The sequence below is a fragment of the Bos indicus genome, chromosome 11, assembly GCF_029378745.1.
Source record: "Bos indicus isolate NIAB-ARS_2022 breed Sahiwal x Tharparkar chromosome 11, NIAB-ARS_B.indTharparkar_mat_pri_1.0, whole genome shotgun sequence".
Classification (NCBI taxonomy): Eukaryota; Metazoa; Chordata; class Mammalia; order Artiodactyla; family Bovidae; genus Bos; species Bos indicus.
In genome coordinates, this window is record NC_091770.1 from 62,499,874 (window position 1) to 62,524,718 (window position 24,845).

The window sequence follows — 24,845 nt, forward strand, 5'->3', positions numbered from 1 at the left end:
AATCTCTCTCTTTTTTTTGGCTACGAGGCATGTGGGATCTTAGTTCCCTGACCAAGGATTGAACCCATGCCTACTGCATTGGAAACAGAGTCTTAACCACTGGACCGCCAGGGAAGTCCCTAAAGTGGTCAGATCTTAAGGAAGGTTATCAAAACATCATGGAGAGATCAAGAAAGGGAAGGATTAACTTCAACTATAAAATTTCAGAGACTTTGAAATCAGATGAATTTGAGTTCAATTCCTGTCTCTTTCATTATCAGCGGTGTGACTTTCGGCAGGTATTTAACCTCTCTGCAACTCATTTCCCTCACCTGTTAAGTGGGAAGAATCCAGGACTCAACTGTTTTATTTTGGTGGGGTTGGCATGGTCATGGATCTAAATACTCATTTTCTGAGCAGGTCAGTCATTCCAAAACCCAGGATTCTGACTCTTGTTCATCCTCTCCTAAGAGAGTACTCATTGATTTTCTTCATTTTTATATTTTATCTTAATGGAAAGCTGGCAGTTTTTGCACAAAGACCAGGTAGAAATGTGATTTATATTACATATGGTATGTTATTTACAGAACAAAATCGACACACTGCCTTGTTTTCAAGTTTAAATATTTTTTCCCTCTAGGATGTGGGGTGTCAGATATTGCTCCTCTTCAAAGCCATGTCTAAATTGACAGTAATATGTAAATTGAAATGACTTTTGTAAGAGTTCGGCATGTGAGTATTTCTCTCCATGCCTGGCATCTAAGCACAAAGAAAAAAAAAGTGGCTTTGGTGGGAGATGTGTGTTTTCAAACACCACACGTAGGCACAGAATTATTCGATTACTTTCTAAATCAAATTGCACCTTATCCTGAGCCTCCACTTTGTACATCCTATTCATTATCAGGGTTGGAATATTCTCCTCAAGTCATGAGAAGTCTGAGGAAACTCACATGGAGCAGAAGTGTCCAGAAGGCTCTCTGGCCTTCAACCCACATTGGTCACTCGCTGCTGTGCTCATGATCCGAGCACTCAGAGGGGGCCTTGCTGCTGTCTCCACCCTGTGCTTAGGTTCACAGTGTTTGCAGGGACTGAAAGTCCCAGCCCCTAGCACCCGGGTCCCCCCACCTCCCCAGCCCTTACAGTTTACCTCCTAGTTATTCTCCACCGAGACATCTCTCTGGGTGACTGCAAAGAAGCAGAGGCTCTATTATCTGAATGCCCCTAAGACTCCTGGAGCCCAAACCACCCTTCTCTTCCCGGGCTCAGAGATTATCTTCTTTTCCAGAAGGGAGGGGGTGCCAGACAGGGCTGCTTCAGCATCTACTCCTCCAAACACCAGGTAATCTCCCTCTAAAGAGGCCATTTCCCTCTTAATTCACATTTTTACTCCATTATCTTCACTATTTTTGAACAGGGGATTTAGGACTCTCTGGGGAAATCCATGGTGACTAAGATGGGAAAGAATCTGCCTGCAAGGCAACAGATCTGAGTTCAATCCCTGGATCAGGAAGATCCCCTGGAGAAGAGAATCGCTACCCACTTCAGTTTTCTTGCCTGGAGAATTCCATGGACAGAGGAGCCTGGCAGGCTACAGTCCATGAGGTTGCAAAGAGTCAGACACAACTGAGTGACTAACACTTAGCACTTAGACTCTTTTGCCATATTTTTATTCTAAGAGCTACGAACACTCTCAAAATCCCATTCATTCTGATACCAAAAGAAGATCTAGACCTATAGAGCAGAAATTAGCTCAGGTCCATTGAAAAAACAGAGATCTCTTTCATTTCTTTGTTTCCTGTTCCTTTCAAGATAGCACAGTGCTTTAAATTCTTTGTGAAATATCCTCTGCTTACCTTTCTCTGTTACAGAACTTCCCCAACTCTATGAGTTATTTCACTTGACTGTACTGGGAAGAGAATGTGTGTCTATAGAGTGTGATCATCTCAGAGGAGGAAGTATGTTTGTCTGGGATTTTTCTGCAGAAGGCAGCCAGCAACACAAGCCCATAGCCTATAAATAGAACATCTGACTTTCTTACCAATGTGGTTGAATCTTCTGTTTTCTTACTCAGCAAGAGTTTGTTGAAAACTGACATTGTAGTTGCTGGCTGGGGTCATAACGCTGCAAATTATTTCTAATGGTATGCAGTGTTTCTAACAGGAGTCAAGCAAGGTCAGCTCTGTGGGTATTTGTCTGATAGCCTCTGGGGTTAATGAGCATTTTTGTTAACTTTGAGAAGGGGAAAGATAGGAGAGGATGAAGACCTGTGATCTGCAGTCCAGAAAAGTTCTGCTATTGGCTATTACCATAGATGTTTCTGAATTTTTCCATCCATGAAGAAAATGACTAATAAAATATGTGCAAATTTAGCTCTTAATAAATCTATTTCTATTATTATTTAATGCTTTTTAAAGTCATCAGAATGTTGAAGAAGTAGATGTGCCCTTGTTGATAATTCATGCAAATGAGGAAGCTGTAAAGGAGAAGGATGAGAATTAGTCCAGACAGACATGGCCAATGATAGAAAGTCATAAAATCTTATCACAGACTTTCCAAAGCTCTGCTTCATTTGTGAAATTGGGAAAGTTAGGGAGGACTTTAGCTAAAGACGATAAACACACAAAGGGAACCTCTTGACTCAATCCAAATATTTGAGAACTTCTGGGTACAATATAATCAAAGTGCTTGTAATATTTAAGTAGACATGAAGTCAGAAAGGAAAATCACCAAGTTGCAGAAGGAAAAAGAGAACTCAAAGTCAGAGGTGAATGGGAGTTGTACTGTGTATAAAGTGAGATCTAATCTCATATTATCTACAGAATGTGGAAATCCAAGCTTTGATACTAACATTAAAAACCTGTCTTGACCTTGATGTAAAAATATGAATTCATGAAAAGATAGATTTAAAAGGCTTCAAGATGAAAAATAAATCAGTTTCAAGGATAAGAAGATTCACTATCAAGAAGATCAATTTGGCCAGGTTTATCTGTAAACTTGGGAATATTCTGCGGATATTCTGCAGAAAAATCCCAGCTTCTTATAAAATGTACATGGAAGGGCAAAGGGCCAGAAAGAGGAGAGGAAATTCTGAAGAGGGAGAAGTAGAAGGAGGAAGAGGACTTGCCCCATTAGGTGGCAAAAACTGACTGTAAAACCCTAGCAATGAAGACTTGGGGGAGGGGAGAATTGATGGGGATGGGATAAACAAAGAATGTTCTAGAATGGAAAAGAGCTTAGAAATAAACTCACTACATGAGAACAACTTGATTGATAACAGAGCAAGTGTTACAGGTAAGTAAAGAAAGGAATGGGATGATCAAAAAGAAGTCAGGACACATACATTCAAAATAGATTATAAAGACTTAAATATAAGACCTGAAACCATAAAACTTCCAGAAGAAAACATAGGTATGCTCTTTGACATTGGTCTTAGCAATACTCTTTTTGGATCTATTTCCTCAGGCAAGGAAAACAAAAGCAAAAAGAAACAAATGTGACTACATCAAATTAAAAAGCTTTTTACACAGTGAAGGAAACTATCAACAATATGAAAAGACACTCTACTGAATAGGAGAGAATATTTGCAAACAATGTGTCTGACAAAGGGCTAATATCTAAAATATACAAAGAAATTATGTAACTCGACATCAATTGAAAGTTAGTCACTCAGTCGTGTCTGACTCTTTGTGACCCCATGGACTTCTCTGTCCATGGGATTTCCCAGGCAAGAATACTGGAGTGGGTTGCCATTTCCTTCTGCAGGGGATCTTCCTAACCCAGGGATCAAACCCAGATCTCCCGCATTGCAGGCAGACCCTTTATCAACTGAGCCACCTAAACAACCCAATTAAAAAATGAGCAGAGGACCTGAATAGACATTTTCTAAAGAAGACACTCAGATGGCCAGAAGATACATGAGAAGATGCTCAATAGCACTAATCATAAGGAAAACACAAATCAAAACCACAATGAGATATCACCTAACGCCTGTCAAAATGGTTATCGTCAAAAAGACAACAAACCGCAAGTATTGGTGAGAATGTGGAGAAGAGAGAACCCTCAGGCACTGTTGGTAGGAATGTAATTTGGTGCAGGCATTATGGAAAACAGTACAGAGATTCCTCAAAAAGTTAAAAATATGATCCAGCAAGTCCACTCCTGGATATGTATCCAAAGAGAATAAAAACACAAATTAGAAAAGATGTATGCACCCCTATGTGCATTATTCAGGTGGCCAACATATGGAAACACTAAAGGCCCCTCAGTGGGTGAATGGATAAACGGTGCAAGAGAACTACACCTTTGTTTTCCATAGTGGGATTGCACTATGATTCTAACCACCAAAGCAAATAAGCAGACAAGAAACAATAACACAAACGTGTTATTTAGAGATGGAGCAGTAAACCCCAAACAATCAACTGAAAGAGCTGAAAAGGACTTCTCTGGGCAAGAGAACACAGGGTCCCTACATGCCTGTTTCAACAATGAGCACATATATCTTTATAATAATAAAAACTGACTCCACTGATAAATAATCACAAAGAACCAAATTGAAAGTCTAAGAATTAAAAAATTAAACCATTGGACTTAAAAGCTCAAAAGATGGATTGAACTGAGGAATAGACACAGCTCCCTCTGGAGTTTCTTGGTCCAACCAATAAAAGTAGGGAGACTAGGAAGAGAGTGTGTCTTCACCAGGAAACAGACTTGCTGAGCAGGGCAAGGTGGTTTCTAAGTCATTTAGCACTCTGTCCAGCCCCCTCTCTCTGCTCTACAGCTTGGCCAAGGTTCCAGGATGAAAGACCTAGATTTTTGGCATCACTTCCCTACCTGCCTCACATTAACAATAACCATTAACTGAGCATCTGTTCTAAGCACTTTACATATACTAATGTATTACCACTTTATCCTCACAATCACATTATAAGGTAAATATTTTGACTCTCATAATTAAAACTGAGGGGCACAGAGTGAAGGAACTTGCTTAAAGTCATTCATCTGGTAAGTGGTATATTTGGGATTTGAACCCTGGCAGTCTATCTTCCAAGGTGGCTCAGTGGCAAAGAATTCACAGGCCGATGCTGGAGCCACAGGAGACATGGGTTCAATCCCTGGGTCAGGAAGATCTTCTGGAGAAGGAGATGGCAACCCATTACAGTATTCTTGCTGGTAAAATCCCATAGACAGAGGAGCCTGGTGTACTATGGTCCATGGCACCGCAAAGAGTCAGACTCTACTGAGCAACTGAGTAGGCAGCACCTGGTCTGTCTTCAAGGCTCACATTCTCAATGATTATACCACGCTGTGTCTTGTTACACAGACATACACTCTTGCCTGAATGTCTGAAGTCTTCGGTGAAATAGCAAGTTTATCTCTGATCACAGGTTAACTTTGTTGTTGAGCTGCTGAGTTATGTCTGACTCTTTGTGACCCCCATGGGCTACATTATGCCAGGCTCCTCTGTCCTCCGCTAATTCCCTGAGTTTGCTCAAATTCATGTCCATTGAGTCAGTGATGTTATTTAACCATCTCATCTTCTGTCACCCCCTTCTCCTTTTGCCGACAATCCTTCCCAGCATCAGGGTCTTTTCCAATGAGTTGGCTCTTTGCATCAGGTGGCCAAAGTATTGGTGCTGCAGCTTCAGCATCAGTTCTTCCAAATAGATGGGAAAACAATGGAAACAGTGACAGACTTTCTTTTCTTCGGCTCCAAAATCACTGCAGATGGTGACTGCAGCCATGAAATTAAAAGACGCTTTCTCCTTGGAAGAAAAGCTATGACCAACCTAGACAGCATATTAAAAAACAGAGACCTTTGCCAACAAAGGTCTGTCTAGTCAAAACCATGGTTTTTCCAGTAGTCATGTATGGATGTGAGAGTTGGACCATAAAGAATGCTGAGGGCTGAAGAATAGATGCTTTTGAACTGTGGTGTTGAAGACTCTTGAGAGTCCCTCAGATTGCAAAGAGATCAAACCAGTCAATCCTAAAGGAAATAAATCCTGAATATTCATTGGAAGGACTGATTATGAAGCTGAGGTTCCAATACTTTGGCTACCTGATGTGAAGAACTGACTCATTGGAAAAAACCCTGCTGCTGGGGAAAGGGGACAACAAAGGATGGGATGGTTGGATGGCATCACCGACTCAATGGACATGAGTTTGAGCAAACTCTGGGAATTGATGATGGACAGGGAAGCCTGGCATGCTGCAGTCCATGGGGTCGTAAAGAGTCAGACATGACTAAGTGACTGAACTGAACTGAGAAACTAAATAAAATATGAGCAAAGTAAAAAGAGCCTAAGCAAGTGGTTAAATGAATATGCCAACCAAAAAGTCAAGAAGTTTGCTGTATCTGAAAATAAAACCAAAATATGATCCTCCTGGCAGCCAAGACAAAGAAAGGAATACAAGTAGCTGCAAAAATCTCATTGTAAACTAGAAGACAGTTGATCGAATGTTGTTATGATGTACAAGTTAAGTGCATGATAGAAAAAGAAGGGTAGGTGAAATGTCTTGTCCTTACATATGGAGTCACTGTGATTTTGGAGAAAGATACCACCTTTCTTACATCAGTTGGGAAAGTAAATTTGGAAAAGCTTCACGTGGCCCCACTGTCTGCCTTGAAGATATCTGGCTCCTTTCTTAGGGTCACAACATTAAAACTACAGTTCAGGCTGCTTTCCTAAGTCAATGGAGCCATCCTTAAGACGAATCAAGCTGCTGCTGCTAAGCCGCTTCAGTCGTGTCCGACTCTGTGCGACCCCATAGACGGCAGCCCACCAGGCTCCCCTGTCCCTGGGACTCTCCAGGCAAGACACTGGAGTGGGTTGCCATTTCCTTCTCCAATCCACGGAAGTGAAAAGTGAAAGTGAAGTCGCTCAGTCATGTCTGACTCTTAGCGACCCCATGGACTGCAGCCTACCAGGCTCCTCCGTCCATGGGATTTTCCAGGCAAGAGTACTGAAGTGGGGTGCCATTGCTTTCTCCGATGAATCAAGCTAATTCAGGGTAAATAGAGAAAGCAAGCACTGTAGAGCCAGGTGGGACTTGAACTCTGGTTGCAAAAGTGCCATAACGTTTCCTGTGCTCATGGGCCTTGTTGGTAGCCCTCTTCCTCTGCTGGGTGGAGGAGCTGATTGTGCAGATTTTGGAAGGCTGGGATGGAGGCCACCTGTGGATTGGTAGCCAAGCGCACCCGATTCTGGCGTTGAGAACAGAGTCCTTAGGTGCTCCTGGGATCCTGGGTACTTGAGGACAATACTAGCTACACCCACTGTGATACTTCAGAGAAGACAACCAACCAGCTAGCAGTTTACATGCCAGCTCCCTTCCTTGTCTCTTTGACCTGATAGCCCTGGCATCCTGGGACCCTCTCTTTTCTGGGAAATTTGCATTGACCCTAATATAAGGAGACTTAGAACTCAACAGAAATTCAAATAATCATTTAAGGGACCAAGACGATCTTCCCTGTTGGGGCTGAGTCCACTCTGAGTGCAGCCATCACATCCTCCTCCAACAGCCACCCTACTTCTCTCTGCCACAGCTAAACTCCTTGAAGGAATTGTCTCCACATGCTGTTTCTACTTCTTTACCTCCCATCCAATCTTCCAGCGAAACTGCTAGTGACCTTTTTACCTTTTTATTGTTGGTGAGCACATCTCTTGTCTTCTTGATCTCTTTGCAGCAGGGCTACCCTTTCTTGGGAAACTCACTTCCCTTGGTGTCCATAACTCCATTGTCTCTTGACTTTTATTCTCAGGTTCTTGCCCTGGGCCCTGAGTTTTTATTGCCCCTCCTCCTGCATGCAAACCTGGCGCCCTGTGAGCTCCGAGGGAAGAGAAGATCTGTTTGCTCACCATTGTTTCTCTCGCTACAGTTGGGCTCAAGTCCCAAGAGGAGAGAGGACAGCTGGTAGTGCCAGCTCCTCTCCACCTCTGGGGAGAGACTTGCAAAATGCTGGGCATGTAGAAGGTGATCAATAAATATTTTTGAAGGAATGAACAAATGAAAGTCTTGTTCATGTTTATTTAGGATTTGTATCCTGATGACTTTAAGGAAAGGATTGAAGGTGGCTTATAATATTAAAATATATCAAAAATACAAGTAAACATTTAAAGAGAGAAAGAAATGGTGGAAACCAAATAAAAGTAGAATTAGATGGACATATCAGCTCCTGGAATGAATTAATTACTGCAATGGAACATTCAGTTTAGTTCTGAGCTTCCTGGTAAGCAAAGCAAAATGAGAAACAAACCAAGTTATATACACAGTTCCTCATTAGCAAGTAAAAGGAAGCTTACAAGTTTGAGTATAGGTAGAAATATTTTCTGATACTGAATTTTAGTAAGTGTTCTAATATAGTTACCTTGATAAGGAAGACACATTACTAATATCCTGGGTACTGTCTTTGACCATCATTTTTATGTCTAGATGCTTTTCCAAGTTGTTCTTTTTAAACATCTAGATGATACTACCAGAAGGGTTAGGTATTTCAAGACATACCAGAGCTATCTTAATTGAAGAAGTGAATTGAGATTGAATGGGATAAACTCCTTGTGGATATCAGGCATTCACAAGATGCATTTGTAATATGTACTCAAACACTATGGCTCCCTTCCCCTTGTTGAAAAGTCTAAGTACATTTTGGTGAAGGCCAAGGGGACCAGCTATACTGATTTTCACAAGGAAATACACACAGAAACCCTAGCTCCATTTCTCCTCAGAGATTTAACACCTTGGGTTCATAAAAGCTCCAACTTGGAAATGGGGATATCTGTGTTCAAATAAAACCAGCACTCTGGGAGCATGTGATGTTAAAATCCCCAAGAGAGGCTAGGTAGGATTTCTGCTGGTGCATCCCTTTCCTACAAGATTTGGGCTACATCCAAAGACACCACAATTCAAAAGGAGGTACAAGGTTCAAAATTAGGTACTAAGGCCTAGAAAAAAAAAAAAATCCAGTGAGATAATTCTTAATGCCCTCTCAACATCCAACTTAAAAGTAGAGTTGAGAATGGAACTTTAGAGACGACTTTCAGTGAGAATTTTGGAGAAAACCAGTGGTATTCTGAGGGCTTCCTTCATCCCTGCACACAAATGGAAGAGATGCATGCCCTTCCTCTCACCATAGAGGGGCTTACGGAGAACTTAAAATGTGTCGCCTTTAGTTTGGGAGATGCAGAAGGTTGAAACTGCCTGGAAAACCTACACAGACAGGCTAGTGGCTTTGATGGCCGAGTGAGGAAAGAGGGCTGCGCGAGTGAGTGTAGATCAAAGAATGCAGGGAGACCATGCATGCTGAGATGACCATGGAGACTTTGCTGCTGCCCCTCAAGTCATCTTGGGGTGGGGTAAAGGGATCTCGGCTGGGAGAAGCAGAGACATTACTGGATTTCCAGGAACAGAGGGAGAGTAAGCACACTCTGGAATCTAGATGTGTTGACCTTTGTTGTTCTGGAGCTCACAGTCCTGGCCTGGGGATGCCGAGGTGGAGGATGGGGAGTGGTGTCTCTGAAGAAGATGAAACTGTAATCCTGACCAAGTCTTGAGAAAGCTAGAAATTTCCAGCTTCCTCTCCAGGTCTCCCTTTTCCTCCAACTGCCTGGTATACGTGTGTGTGTGCAAGCCTGCATGTTTGGGAGGGTGGCGGGGTCAGAAACCGCAGTCAGCAGTTACAGGAGGAGAAGGAGGGAAGGAAAATGACCCATGGCTGCCCTCCCTCCCACGGCTGGCCTGAGCTGGAAGCCAGGAGAAGCCTCAGCTTTAAATCTGGTTCATAGTTTTTATTAGTACATAGGAATGGACATTTTTATTTCTGGATTGAGTCTCTTATTTTTTTAACTTCAATGACTATAGGCCTCTTTTTTAGCTAAGATGGACCTGAGAAGTCAGGGGGTCTGCTTAGGTTTCCTTTCAGAGTCAGGGGGAAGAGCCCATAATACAAGGTTTAAGGGATCCTGGAAGATGGAACCTAGCTTCTGGGTGATGCTTGCCCCAAGTCGCACTGGCACAAAGTAGCGGGTACATAAGCAGGCCCATCCCTGCCCTGAAGCAGGGACAACGAGAGAGTGCAGAGTCCACCAAGCTCAGGCTTGGGATTTCAGCTCGTTCAGAGGAGAGGCCTATCCCTGGCGGCAAAGCAGGACGCCAAGCTCACTCTGGCACCAGAGAGTCTGGGAAGTGCGGGCCCTGGTGGAGAGGCTCCCAGATCCTGGTGGGGAGGGATGGGGCAGAGCTGCATGGAGGCTTCTGAACCACCCTAGGGTCAGGTCCAGCCCCCGGGGGCCCCGCCCAGATGAAAAGCTCCTCCAGCTGATAACACCCAGGAAAGTGAGCCCAGGTGATGCACTCTTCTGCCCCAGGCTCTGGTAAAGAAAATGAGTTTAGAGCCCCAATCCAAAGAATGTGTAATTGAATTTGCATGTAGGCACAGACAGACAGGTCATACCTGCCCTCACACAACTGAGAGTCCTCCAGGCACTCTGGAAGAAAGGCACAGGGAAAACACAAAGTAATATTATTATCACTTCGTTATAATTAGAACCTACAAGTCAAGTCTTGAAAGACATTTATAGCTCATCTTTACTTGTTTAGGTAAGCTTCCCAGAAAGAGCAGGGAAAATAGACTTGCACTTTTAAAATCTAGGCAAGAAACAGATAGATCTATGGGTCAGGGCCACTATCTAGAGCTCCTCTATGTTAAGCGTACCCTTTGGGGCTTAGGTATATTAACTCTTAGAACTTAAAAGTTCAACATGATTTAAAAAAAAAAAAGGCTTGTTTTTTAGCCTTGGAGGGCTCCAGGCCAACTGGAAGCTTCTATCTGCTGTGAAGTAATGTGACCAGTAAAATAGTTGGTGAATTATCCATGACTCAGCATCTGATGAGTGATGTGTCTGCAAAGCAGAGCATGAAGGGAGGATGCTCAACAAGTATCTAGGGGAACCCCAATGTTCCCTAGTTATTACAGGGGTTATTGTCTTGTTTGAGAATAATACAGACTCATTGGCCTTTTGCCTCTCACCTCCTGCCTCTATTAGAGGCCAGGAGGTGGCGGAGTGGGGCCAGTAGGGGAAATGCTCCCTGCTTATTGAGGTATGAAGGGCAACTCTGCTAGGAAAATCCACGCGAGCAGGTGAGGGCTGATGGTTGCAATGAGTCTCTGTCTCTGTGGGTTTCAGGCCCCTATTCTCAGAGCACTTTGGAAGAAAAAAATCCAGAAATGCCTGTGATTGGCAGAGACACTGAAACCAGAGATGTGTAGACATGACGCAAAGAGTCACACCATGTGTGTTGCAGCAAGGTCTGAGGCTTTGTGACTGATGAAGACAAGTGTTGCACAACAGCCTATGAAAAACTGGTTTTAAAGGGCCTGTGTACCTGTGTCAGAGTCAATAAGGACTTAGTGGAGATGCAGTCAGGGATGATCTGCTTCTATTCTCCTCCTACTCCCAAAACATAGGCTCCTAGGCTTCCTGGGCTATCCAGGGCCCTGCTTCATGCCTGGCACTGCCTGTCTCATACTCTGAATCTATTTCTGAGTCCTGTTTCCCTTCTCCACTCAGTTGTTGTTGTTCAGTCGCTAAGTCGTGTCCAACTCTTTGCAACCCCATGGACTGCAGCGTGCCAGGTTTCCCTATCCTTCACTATCTCCCAGGGTTTGCTCACACTCATGTCCATTGAGTTGTGATGTCATCCAACTGTCTCATCCTCTGTCGCCCCCTTCTCCTCCTGCCTTCAGTCTTTCCCAGCATTAGAGTCTTTTCCAGTGAGTTGGCTCTTCTCATCACGTGGGTGAAGTACTGGAGCATAAGCTTCAACATCAGTCTTTCCAATGAATATTCAGGGTTGATTTCCTTTAATATTGACCACTCAGTCTTTATATTCCAAACTTACCAATCCTTAGTCTCTCCCTTAGGGACTCTGAGAGTTTGAAAATTAACAATGTTGAATTAACATATCCCTTCTTCTATATAGCATTTTCATTGTACTTGACTTTGTGGAGCTGTGCCTTCCAAAAGGAGACTGGTATGAGCCTCTGAGGCATCGTGTAGCACAACAAGGGGTGGGTAGCTGGGTGTAGAATATTCCAACAGCACCAGATACACGTCTGAAAAGGATCTTTTATTCAATGCTGTTCTGAGTTTCTTGGCTGCTATCTTCACTCAGATAAGTTTTCCTCTTCCTAAATTTCTAATCCCTCAGTTTGTCACAACTCACAATGAAAACAAACAAATTTTACTCCCCCACCCCCTGCCAACCACAAGTGTTGTAGCAATTTTTCTGTGGGTGGGAAGAAACTGAAGAGTCCACATCAGAAACCTGAGAAAAGGAAACTTCACTTCTTCAGTGATCAGCATGTATTTGTCACTGACAGGGGGTTTCCCTGAAGTAAGGAGTATTTTGTATGCCTTCTGGGTGATTTGGTGCAAAAATCCACAGTGTCGAGAGAACATGGTTATTAGCAGCAAACCGTACAACCCCTTATCTGTTTCTTCACAGGCTCTAACCATGGGGGTTAGAGCCAAGTGCCAGCTCTTCGTGCTAAAAATGTTCACAATTTGGTCTATGCCAGCAGTGAAGACTGCAGTGTGAATATGTGAATTCTTGCTCCAAACTGGCTAGACGCACACTCTGTAAATGTCATTTCTCGGGCGCCTGTTTTATCTGAGAAACCAGATTTCAACAGCGACACTGACACTAGCTGATGATGTCGTGCAAGTTCTGTATCTTGCAGCGAGAAGATCTTTTAAGGCCCCTTTCAATACAACTGGCATGCTTCTCACTTTCAAACCTTTTTAGGATGAGGTTAAATCCGCAAATCACTCTACAAATCTGACAAAGTGAAAATCAAACATATTACTTTTACAAACCGCTCAAGTCCACTTTCTCCTTTACAACATTTGATATAACTGCCAATATAATAGAAAATATTAAAACCTTCTCCTTGCTTTCTACCAATGGAGTAATATGGGTTCGATATACACCAAAATGGAGCTTCCCTGGTAACTCAGCTGGTAAAGAATAGGCCTGCAATACAGGAAACCCCGGTTCAATTCCTGGGTCAGGCAGATCCCCTGGAGAAGGGATAGGCTACCCACTCCAGTATTCTTGGGCTTCCCTGGCAGCTCAGATGGTAAAGAATCTGCCTACAATGTAGGAGACCTGGGTTTGATCCCTGGGTTGGGAAGATTCCCCTTGAGGGAGGGCATGGCAACCCATTCCAGTATTCTTGCCTGGAGAATCCCCATGGACAGTGGAATCTGGTGGGCTAAAATCCATGGGGTCACAAAGAGTCGGACACAACTGAGCAACAAAGCACAAGAACATACACCAAAATGAAGAACTGAAAATGCATTACAAATTTAAAATACAGATTTTTCTGTAACAAGATGACCATCCCGGATCTCCCTCTTTAAAAATTAATGTCATCATAGCCAAAGTATTTTTTGACCATGCAAAGTCAGTATCAGGTAAACCTCGAATTCTAATCCTGGGGTAAGAGATGCTGTCTCAAAATGGAACAAACTGTCTTCTTCCAGAATCATTAGATGCTTGTATAGATATGCAATAAAAGCATTAAACTGACAGATAAGCTGGTCTCTAGGTATGTATTAACCTGAGAAAGGACATAGAGAGATATACCATGTATACAATCCTCAATCAGATACTCTGCTTTGCTTCATTAAGGCTTGTACTCAATAGAACTACTGTCTATGTATATTTAAATGAAATATAATTTTCCCACTAAATGGAAAATTTAGTGAAAATGTGTGTCGTTATTTTGGCAGGCAATGAATAACATGATGAGGGAGCTACATGTTCAGTAAATTTAAAGTTGAAAATGAGCATTTGTTGTTCAAATTACAAAAAAATTCTTGTTTGCCCGGAATCCAAATTGCTTGAGATGTCCAAAAAAAAATGCTTTGGAAATAGTCTGCTTTTATGGTTTTTATGATGTGACTAGTAACTAAGCTTTTACCCCAGGATATCTGCCATCTGAGGTTCTAGTCCTCTGCTGTAGGTTCTGTGCCCATGGGAGGGCCCTGAATGGTTCTGAAGGGTTGTGTGTGCCCAAGGCCCAAGGACAACACCCAAGAGCAAAGAGGCAGGAAATTACCGTGACTGAGTGTGTGGATGGCAGCTGGCAGCTGGCCTGGGTTCAAAGCCCTGCCAGACCATTTAACTGCTGTGTGACTTTGTGCCAGTTATTATTCTGTTTTGTCTCAGTTCCCTTATCTGTTAATGTGCATCATAGACTTGTGAAGAATATATAGAATATAGAGTGTTCAGCATAATATTGGCACATAGAACAATAAACTTAGGCCATAAACGTCAGTGATTATTATTCCCAAATGTTTTTCTCCCAATGGATCCCAACCTTCCGTCTATGCTTTGACCTGACTAAATATAACGATAGGACCATATTTGGGAGGGTTACCATAGAAACGCCTATCACCTTTCTATCGCCCCAGGTACAGCTCCTAAAACTCTATCATTTGAGCAAGTGTCAACAGAGTATATTTGGATGTAGAACACAAGTGTTACTATTAGCAGTAACAACTGCAAACACTCTTCTGCAAGTGTTACATCCTCTGCCTTGGAAGTCAGTTAAGATACAGGGCTCTGCCCCAGCTCAAACCCAGAATCCTCAGGCTCCTGCTCCCTGTGTCTCCAAACACCAGGCTCACCATTCATCTTGGCCTTCTGACCAATTACAGATTTTCTCACTTCTCCCAATGATGGTATGCTCTAGATTTAAGAGGAGCAAATCTCCTTTCATCTAGGCCAGTGCAGAGCAAGCATGAAGGACATTTGTTTCTCTTCCTTGCTTGACTGTCAGGTCTTTGGGAGCTGGCCAAGGACAAAGGATAGCACCTTGGGGAACTGCGAAACCAGTGTCAGCTGCCTGGCTATCACAGGCTATACAGACTCCTGGGGTTTTCACTTCTCCCTGGCACTCAAGCAGCGTGACAAGGACCCCCACCCCATATGTGGAGAAAGACGGCGTGCCCCTCCCTACAGTGTCTCAGGGGACTCACAAGGAGCTTACTTGCCTCCCAGTCACCTCTTTTCCAGATTTCTTGCTTCCACTGCACTCTTGAGCTACTGCATGTCTTGCTTCCTAGAAGTCCTCCGCTCTCCCCACTGTTCAGTCCCATGCTGACCTTAATGCCTACATTTTCGCCAACGCACCACCAACAGGAGGCTGTGGTATGTAGCAGCATTCGGAGCAATGGAGAGGTGACAAGAACAACAGGAACAACAAACCTCAGGATGTGAGAGCCCATCAATTATTGTCACCTGGGGGAATTTCCTGCCGGCCTTAGACCCATCTTTTTTTTTTTTAGTTATTGGAGTATAGTTGCTTTACAGTATTGTGTTCATTTCTGCTGCCTAGCAAAGTGAATCAGCTGTATGTTTACATATATCCCCTCTTTTTAGACTTCCTTCCCATTTAAGTCACCACAGAGCACTGAGTAGAATTCCCTGTACTATCTATATCTAGGTGCCATTTACCAGGTCCTCCCTTCTCGCCTCTGCAGGCCTTTCCTCCCTTTGTAGGGGCCAGTCTTCTCCAGATTCAAATTTCTTTCTCATGCACAGCACATAGCTCTTCATCATTGCTTCCCACTAAACTCATATCTACCTTTGCATGTCTACCAGCTCCCCCAAGGTGCTTTGCTAAGCAGAGGCCTCTGCCTTTGGGGTTCTGCCCTTAAGCTGCATAATGATCTGAGAGAAGCTTTGCAAACACACGATCAAAGTTATAACTTGGACACCTGTTCCCCACAATCTCTGTAAGAGAGAGGACGACAGCATAGTGAATAGGATAGGGTACCAGTGTGGCTCAACGTCAACAATGGTAGCTGAAAGAAACAGAATTTAGCTTCTCCACACAGAGATGTCTGATCTGGACCTGGGGCACTGCAGAGTCCTTGCATCTGATTGCTCTTCTATCCCTAAGGTGTTGTCTTCATTGCCCAGTTCCAGATGGCGCACGGCTACGTTCCAGTCAACTTAGCAAAAAGGAGCCGAGAGCCAGGGGAAGGGCTGCTTCCCTCAGGCATAACCTGAAAGTCGCCTGTATTGTGTTCCTTCGTATCTATTGGCCAAACTGTAATCCCATGCCTGCAAGAGAGGCTATGAAGCAAAGCCTTTATTTTAGGTGACCATGTGCCCAGCTAAAAATCGGGGCTACTCCAGAACTTTGCCCTTCAGTACTGGTAGCCACTGATTCTGAGTGGCTACGGAAACAACCTAAGTGTCTGACACCAGGGGAATGGATAAAGATGTGCTGCATATACACAATGGAATATTACTCAGCCATCAAAAAAGGAATGAAACTGGGTCATTTGTAGAGACATGGATGGACCTAGAGAATGTCATAGAGAATGAAGTAAGTCAGAAAGAAAAAAAATTCTGTATGCTAATACATACATGTGGAACCTGAAAAAATTGGTAGAGATAATCTTATTTACAAAACAGAAATAGAGACAGACATAGAGAGCAAATATAGGGATACCAAAGGGATAATGGGGGGGGGGTCAGATGAGTTGGGAGATTGGGGTTGACATATACACGCTATTGACACTGTGTATAAAATAGATAACTAGTGAGAACCTACTGTATAGCACAGGGAACTGTACTCAGTGCTCTGTGGTGACCTAAATGGGAAGGAAATCCAAAAAAGAGGGGATATATGTATACGTATAGCTGGTTCACTTTGTGGTATAATACAAGCACAACATTGTAAAGCAACTATACTCCAATAAATGTTTTTAAGAAAATTAATGAAAATAAATCTAAATTAGTTAAAAATTCAAATTCAGTTCTTCAGTCAGTCTAGCCACATTTCAAGTGCCCCACAACCATGAGTCAAGTGCCGTGGCTCATGGCAACAGCATTGCACGGTGTGGATACAGAACATTTTCATCATCACAGGAGGTTCTACTGGACAGTGCTGCTAGAGCAGAAAGAGTGGGACACGGGGCAGGACTCGTAGTCACTGTCACCAGCAATATAAAGATTTACTTTGCCCCTCTCACGAGGAGGTGCCTTCGGGCTGAGGGCTTTGTCCAGTGCCGCTCTGTGCTCTGGGTGCTCACTCGTTTGAGCGTGCCCTACAGCTGTTCACCAGACAATATCATGGGTCGAGGATCTAACACAGGCCTGGCACATAGTAGGCAGTCACTAGATGTCAGTTCCCTGTGTCCCCCACCCACCAAGCCCTCATCCATACTCATGGTGCCCCTTCCCTGTACAGAACTTATTTCCAGAGTCCTACAATGCCTCCCTGAGGGACAGGCATCATTAATCACTCCCCCATCACAGAACCCCATCCCTATCACACAAGGTGATTTTTTCTTGGGCTCCAAAATCACTGCAGATGGTGACTGCAGTCATGAAATTAAAAGATGTTTGCACCTTGGAAGAAAAGCTATGACAAGCCTAGACAGTGTATTAAAAAGCAGAGATATCACTTTGCTGACAAAGGTCCATATAGTTAAAGCTATGGTTTTTCCATCAGCCATGTACGGATGTGAGAGTTGGACCATAAAGAAGAGTGAGTACTGAAGAACTGATGCTTTAAAATTGTAGTGCTGGAAAAGACTGTTGAGAGTCCCTTAGACAGTAAGAAGATTAAACTAGTCAATCACAAAAGAAATTAGTCCTAAATATTCATTAGAAGAACTGACACTGAAGTGCCAACACTTTGGCCACCTGATGCGAAGAGCTGACTCTTTGGAAAAGACCCTGATGCTGGCAAAGATTGAGGGCAGGAGGAGAAGTGGGCAACAGAGGATGAGATGGCATCATCGACTCAATGGACATGAGTTTGAGCAAACTCCAGGAATGGTGAAGGACAAGGAAGCCTGGCATGCTGCAGTCCATGGGGTGGCAAAGAGTTGGACAAGACTTAGCGACTGAACAATATCACAAAAGAGGATTTGAGACTTGGCCAAGGTGAGGGAGCAAAGTGTCTACCAGGGTAGGGGCTCCAGCTCTCTCTTGCTCTGCTCTTTAATGTCCCCTTCGATGCAGGGAAAGCCTGACAGTGACAGATGACCACATTCTCAAGCTTTTTTAAGAATTCATGGGAAAAAATAATCACATATACTTGCAGAAGAGAGGGAGGTTATTCTCTCTAACTAACCCAGGCCTCAGCAGGCACATCTGTCTCAGACAATACTTGCTGGGAACATTCTGGGCTGGGTCTGGAACCTTAGAGCTGGCTGACTTTGTCCCCTTGACCTCTTGCTTCTGGGAGGTCTGCGACCTTAGATTTCCTTTCTTTAGATCAGGAATTCACATGCTGAGACATACCGTCAGAGCTGCTGGAGGCTAAAGGAGTGAGGGAGGAAGCCAAGGGTGTGGAAAAGTTTCAACACTGGTCCCTCAAGTGAACATCTGCGTTTGGGTTCTTTGGAAAGAAGGAGGAATCATGAAATTACTAATCCTTAAATTTCGTGGGGTCACTTCCCTGTTTGAGAGTTTGAGACTGTCTCCTCAGAAAAATGCATGTACACACCAAAATCTACAAACATCTTAGAAAGTTCATGCACCCACTTAATTAAATTGTGTTACCATTTGACTTGGAGTCCCCAGTGATCGCCATGGCTTCGAAAAGTTTTATGAGAGAGCGTTATCAGGCTTGAAGAAGTCCTCCGGGATTCCAAGGTTATTAAGGGCCAGGCTTCATAGAGGCCAGTTGTAGACTGATGTCACAGCTTGTAGGCTCCATTTTCCCTCTTTTTTTTTTTTTCCTTTTTTGGATTTCTTTGTTTCTGGGAATATGAGGAACTCCTTCTCTAGAACGACACCCCAGGGATAAAGTCAGCCACATCCACCAGGCTGAGAAAATACCCGAAGGTTCAGCCAGGAGCACAAATTACCCAGATTGGAAGATAGGGAAATGAAAATGCATGAGAAATGAAAATGCATGAGGCTCAACTGCACAACTTTCAAATGAGAAAATAAAATTCCTGATTTGAAGTCTCCTTGGGGAGGTTCTTCTTTGCTCTGTGATGGGAACAAAAGGTTATTGCCTTGGTGGATGGCGGATGTTTTCTCATTAGTGTGTGGGCAGCTTGATGAGAGGCTTCCTGAGGCCTCTTGGCTCAAGTGCAGGGATTGAAGTGTGAGTGGAGGGTGGAGTGAAGCGAGGAGGGGCCACACAGGCAGAGACTGGATCATTACAACCTGTGCTGTCCGCTGGGGCTGCCATCTACGACACTTTGAGCTCTTCCTGCTTTGCCCAGGGCTGCATTTCTTGGGGCAGCTGGTGTTCATAGCTTTGGAAGCTCTGCCCATTCAGTCAGTGGTTCTCAGCCCTGGCTGTACATTAGGCCCCCCTGGAGAACATTAAAATCACCGCTGCCCAGACACCGCTCTTTGACTAGTCTGGAGTGGATTCCAAGATTCCTGGAAATAAACACTCCCTGGGTGATTCCAGTGTCCACCTAGGGTAGAGAATCATCACTCTCAGTGTTGTTGAAACTATCGTAGGTTTTCTGAGGAGCTGTAGAGAACTTAGAAACTTAATAATCAGAGAAAAGCTAAAAGGACTGTTCCTTTAACAAACATGACTGCCTTAGAGAGAGAAAAATCGTGTTGCCCAAGAAGGTTGACCAGGAAAATGGGCTGTGGGTACATTTGTCCTCCTTTCAGTCCTTAAATAACAGATTCTGATCAGCTTTGGTAACAAAACTGAAGTTCTGTTAAATACTTAATGAGAGTTTCCAGAGAGAATTAGTCAAGAATGAGTTTAATACTATTCCAATTAGGTGTGGGTTAAATAATGCACAGCATAAAAATTCAAACCAAACAGAGATCAAGTAGGCTGTGGGAGTCCCACTGGTCAGGGAGGGAGTGGCTGTGCTCGAAGGTGGGGAAGGTTGGCTGTGTACGTCACTTGGCAATAAAATCTGGTGAGTTTGCACTTCCTTACAGTTTAATATTATTTCAATGAGGTTAAATGTCACTTTTCTTCCAACAAGATTATTTTTGTTTTTAGGAAGCAGACAGAAGGTTAAGGGTGACCCCTGGAGACTGGTCAGTCATATATCAGAGCAATCAGTAAGTTGAAGGTTTTAATTCTGGTTCCCACAGAAGCATGCTCTAAAACAAGGATTATATTAATAGGGCAAGTAGTTCATTTGGAAGGTGATGCTAGGAACCATTGGAAAGACAATGGAGAAGGGAGAAGGGAAGAAAGGAAAGGGTATAGAGGATCTGTTATCAAGCAGTTACCACTGAGGGCAACTGGGTTGCCATGCAACCATGCAGACATGCCTCGGTCACCCTGACTGAGATGCAAGGAAGCTGGGCTGGTTATCCACCAAGTACCCATCCACCATAGACTGAGGGCTACTTCTAGGATATTAACTCTCCTCTTCTGGCTACCAGGCCTAATATGCTCCCCTGGCCAGATAAAAGCTCTCAAAGACAGAGAGGCAGGTATGGGAAACAAGCAGCCTTTGGCGTACAGAGTTCATATGCGCAAGGCACCAACAGTGTCTGCTGCAGTGGATGAATACTGAGAGTAAAGTAGTCATCCAGCCAGCCAGCCAGCCAGCCATCCAATAGAATCATGAGCAAGTGATGTGTGTGCTCAGTCGCTAAGTCCTATCTGACTCTTTGCGACCACATGGACTATAGTCCTCCAGACTGCTCTGTCCATGGGATTTTCCAGGCAAGAATATTACAATACAAGAGTGGGGTGCCACTTCCTCCTCCAAGGGATCTTCCCCACTCAGTGATCAAACCCACGTCTCCTTCATCTCCTGCATTGGCAGGTGGATTCTTTACCACTGAGCCACCTGGGAAGCCTTCAATCAAGTGGCAGACATATACAATTCAGATTAAGGGCTGGTTACATAAATGTTTACAGATTTCTGTACAGTGGCTTTGCAGAGAAGAACCAGGACGGTACATCTGTCCACCATATTTCTCTTTATCTGCCGGCTAGTCTCCTAGCCCACTTGATCACTAAATCTAGAAAGTATTGTTCACTCTGATTCTTAAAACTTCCTTCCATCCCCCATTCCCACTCCAATGCTCAAAACTCAATGACAGATTGGCAGGTGGAGTCCCCGTGGATCTGGCCTATAAGAGATAAAGGGAGAAAAGTCACTTGGTAAGAGTCATTGACACTAAATGAGATGAAAATGACCTACCCAGGCTGGGCTGGATCTCCTGACCATTTTGCCATTGTTAACTGCTCTGCTATCAAAGGAGCCTTTGCCGTGACCTCTAGACCCAACCCAAAGCATGGATTCTTTAACAGTTTTCTGATATTTCTTTATACTAATCGAGTAATCACAGAAATTCTTACCAGTAAGAAGCCAGGAGTGAGCCAGAACGCAGGGTCACTGCAGGGAGAGAGGGGGAATCATTTCCGGTGAGTGAAATTCAAATGCAGTCATTTCATCCTTTAACAGAGCCAAACAGAAACATCTACTAAATCTTCAGGCTTCAAAAAGAAACTAGGGATTTGCAGAATCAAATAATCTCACTCAATCCCTGGCCTCCCTTTTGGTGGAGCAGGGTTTGAGGTAAGGCAAAGGCCAGGGAAGGATGAAGTGGAGGGGTCCCTGGAAGGAGGGGCTTGTGGGTCGAAGGGCTGGTACCACCTGGCACAGAGATCCAGGTTCCTGTTTTTGCTCCATGTGCTCATCTCAAGAGGTGCCATCAGTCAGACAGACAGCAACTGCCCTTCTCTGAGAGTTTGCTCATAATTTACTAGTCCACCTCTCACATTCTCTGCTCCATCCCTTAAAATTAACAAGTTGTTGTGTGGGGTTCACTGAGGACATTTGAACCAAAAACATAATCTCTTTTTCTTACTTCAGCATGCCCAGAAAAACCATCAATTAAATTTCTAGGGCTTCTCTAAATACTTTCGATTAAAGACATACATTAAATGCATCACGGTGCCTCCCAAATTATGAATTTTTTAGAGACAAAACTAATGTAGCCCTAGAGTCTTCTCCTGTTCTGGCAGACTTAAAAATTCTCTTTATGGCCTTTTATGATTATAAAAATAATTCACCTCATAAAAATTCAAACCAAACAGAGATGAAGTAGACTGCAGGAGTCCCTCAGGGTCAGGGTCAGGGTTAGGAGCAACACAAAGCCAGGAGTGTCTGCTATGCATGTTACTTGGCAATAAAACCTCATGACCTTGCACTTGGACAGGGCACTAACGACAAGACGGCTCCATCGTCACAGTCACATGGGCCTCTTTCAGATGTCCCGCCTCCTGGGGATGGAGAGGTGGAGGCATCAGGCTCCTGGCCTGTTCTGTTCTGTGTATCATGCAACACAATTCCACAATTCCATACATGCTCACTGAGTGCCAAGCTCTAAGACGTTGATGAGCAGGGCAGACAAAAGAGACAGATCGCCTTTCTCCATGGCTGGTCTGAAGGGAGATAGACCTAAAGAAAACTGGCCACCCTCCTCATGCACAATTATAATCAGTGATGAGAACTCCTGAGGAAAGGAAACTGGTCCTAAGAAAACAGGTAACAGAGGACTCTGCCCTAGATGGGATTGAGGACAACTTCCCTGATGAGATGATGCTGAGATCAGAAGGGATGGGGCAGTGAGGTGGGAGCCCTGGGAGTTGCAGATGGCAGGGACAGCATGTGCAAAAGCCCTGTGGTAGGAGGGGATCTCTGCAGTTCTAGGAAGGTTTGCAGGGAACACAGAAAGGTGCGTAATGCAGTGGAATCAGGCAATGTTTGTCAGTCAGTCTAGGGTTTAAGCAGTCAGGAGGGTTTAAGCTGGATTTGAGCATGTGGATCAGTGGGGTGCCTGGTGGGCGGGTGGGGAGGCATGCTGATGCTGGTCACAGCTGGAGGGTGGATAGGGCAGGGCAAGAGTAGTGGCTGCATTATTGATGGGTATAACCCCAGCTTGTGGTCTACTGTGATTGTCCTGGCCAAAGCAGCTGAACATACCTGGGGCTGGCATGTGCCTCCAAAGCCTCTTACGGCCACAAACACAGCATTACTGCTTCTGTGACTGGCTTCCAGACCCTAGACCACCCTGCCAGCCCAACTGCATCAGTTTCCCTGAGGAAGCTTCCTTGAAAGTGTTAGTTGCTCAATCGTGTCTGACTCTTTGTGACTCCATGGACTCTAGCCTGCCAGGTTCCCCTGTCCATGGCGTTCTCTAGGCAAGGATACTGGTGTGGGTAGCCACTTCCATTCTCCAGGGGATCTTCCCAACACAGGAACTGAACCTGGGTCTCCTGCCTTGCAGGCAGTCTCTTTACCAACTGAGCCACCAGGGAAGTGTACTCCTATACATATCGATTCTTATTCAGACGGTCTCAGGAGGGCCCAGGAACCCAGTTTTAAAGCTTCTACAGGAAACTCAGATGTGTGTCCATATTTTTTTCCATTTTCTCCACAAAGATTTGCTTGGGAAGATGGTGTTGAACCTTGGACTGAGCCCTGGGTGTTAGTTCAGTTCTACTACTCCTAACAGTGTGGCCTCAAACAAATGGCTGCACGTCATGAACCTCGACTTCACCATCTGTAAATTGGGCATCATAATTATTTTCTTCCTGTGTGCCTGGGCGGGGGGGCATGGAGGGTGTTTTGAGGATCTAATGAGATGCTGAATTTGAAAGTTTAACACAAATACCTGATATTCTTTACCTGCAAACAAACTATAGTTTTAAGTGTGGATAATGCATTCAGATTTTATTGCTTGGTGCTTTGGCCCTTTTTCCTCTGGTTACCTTTTGTAAGTGAAAGCTGTCAAAGGCATTGTTGCTTGGTTCCAAAGGCACCCTCTCTATTCTCTGAGGAAGGGGTGGTCTCCCCCCCTTTCCTAAGGGTCTGTCCTCCCTCTAGGCAATGGCCACAGTGTCCCCTTTCACGTGCTCATACACTCGTCCCCACTGCGGCCAGCATTGCTGTTCCCGCTGCCTGTTTGCTACGTGCCAGGCATTGAACTTAACTCTTTACACTTACTATTAAAAGTTACCCCCCATCACCCTCATTAAAGATAAGGAAACTGAGCTGTAAAGAGGTCAGGTAATTTACTGAGGGCCATGTGGCCAGGAAAGCAAGGAGCTATTTAACCACTCTCTTATACCATTATTTGTAGGAGGTGTCTGACCATTAGTCTTAAATTTTACCTTTGCCTTTCTTCCAGAAGAACAGGGGTATCATAAGGCAATGGTGACTCTTCAAGTGAGTATAGATACAACCTGGAGTCTCATTAAGCAGTGGAAATACTCGTAAGATTGTGAGCCTCCTGAGGGCAAGGACATACTCATTCATCATTGGGTGAATGGCATAGATCAGGTGTTTGGTAAAGTTTGTTGATGAATGAAGCACTGACACAGTTTACACAATGGCACAACATAATATTTATCCCATGAGATAATTTTTATACCTATTAGAAGGAAGACAAAGGTGAGGCATGAGAACAAAGAGAATACCAGCATGGAAGTCAGATGGATGGATCACAGCTTTGTTCACAATAGTTATCATGTGACTATGTGGCACTGAACTAGGTACTCATCCCCTGGAATCTCCACATTGTGTGTTTGTGTGTAGTCACTCAGCTGTGTCCAACTCTTTGCAACCTTATGGTTGCGACCTTATAGCCCGTCAGGCTCCTCTGTCCATGGGTTTTCAATCCTCACATTCAGTTCAGTTCAGTTCAGTTGTGTCCGACTCTTTGCAACCCCATGAATTGCAGCACGCCAGGCCTCCCTGTCCAACACCAACTCCTGGAGTTCACTCAAACTCACATCCATCAAGTCGGTGATGCCATCCAGCCACATCCTCTGTCGTCCCCTTCTCCTCCTGCCCCCAATCCCTCCCAGCATCAGAGTC

At 44.2% G+C, this 24,845-nt stretch overlaps 1 long non-coding RNA gene across 2 annotated transcripts in view; it reads right to left on the reverse strand.

Annotated features, from left to right (window-relative positions):
• Positions 1-24,845, reverse strand: part of LOC109566210 (uncharacterized) — a 154,532-nt gene that overhangs the window by 15,934 nt on the left and 113,753 nt on the right. Inside the window, exons 3-4 of one of the 2 annotated variants that reach the window (XR_002181764.2) lie at positions 21,320-21,416; positions 18,571-18,794 (exon numbers count right to left, since the gene is read on the reverse strand). This is a non-coding gene — a long non-coding RNA (uncharacterized lncRNA). Of the gene's footprint in view, positions 1-18,570; positions 18,795-18,815; positions 21,091-21,319; positions 21,417-24,845 lie in introns of those variants that run through there. The other variant, XR_011569300.1, reaches the window with a different exon arrangement.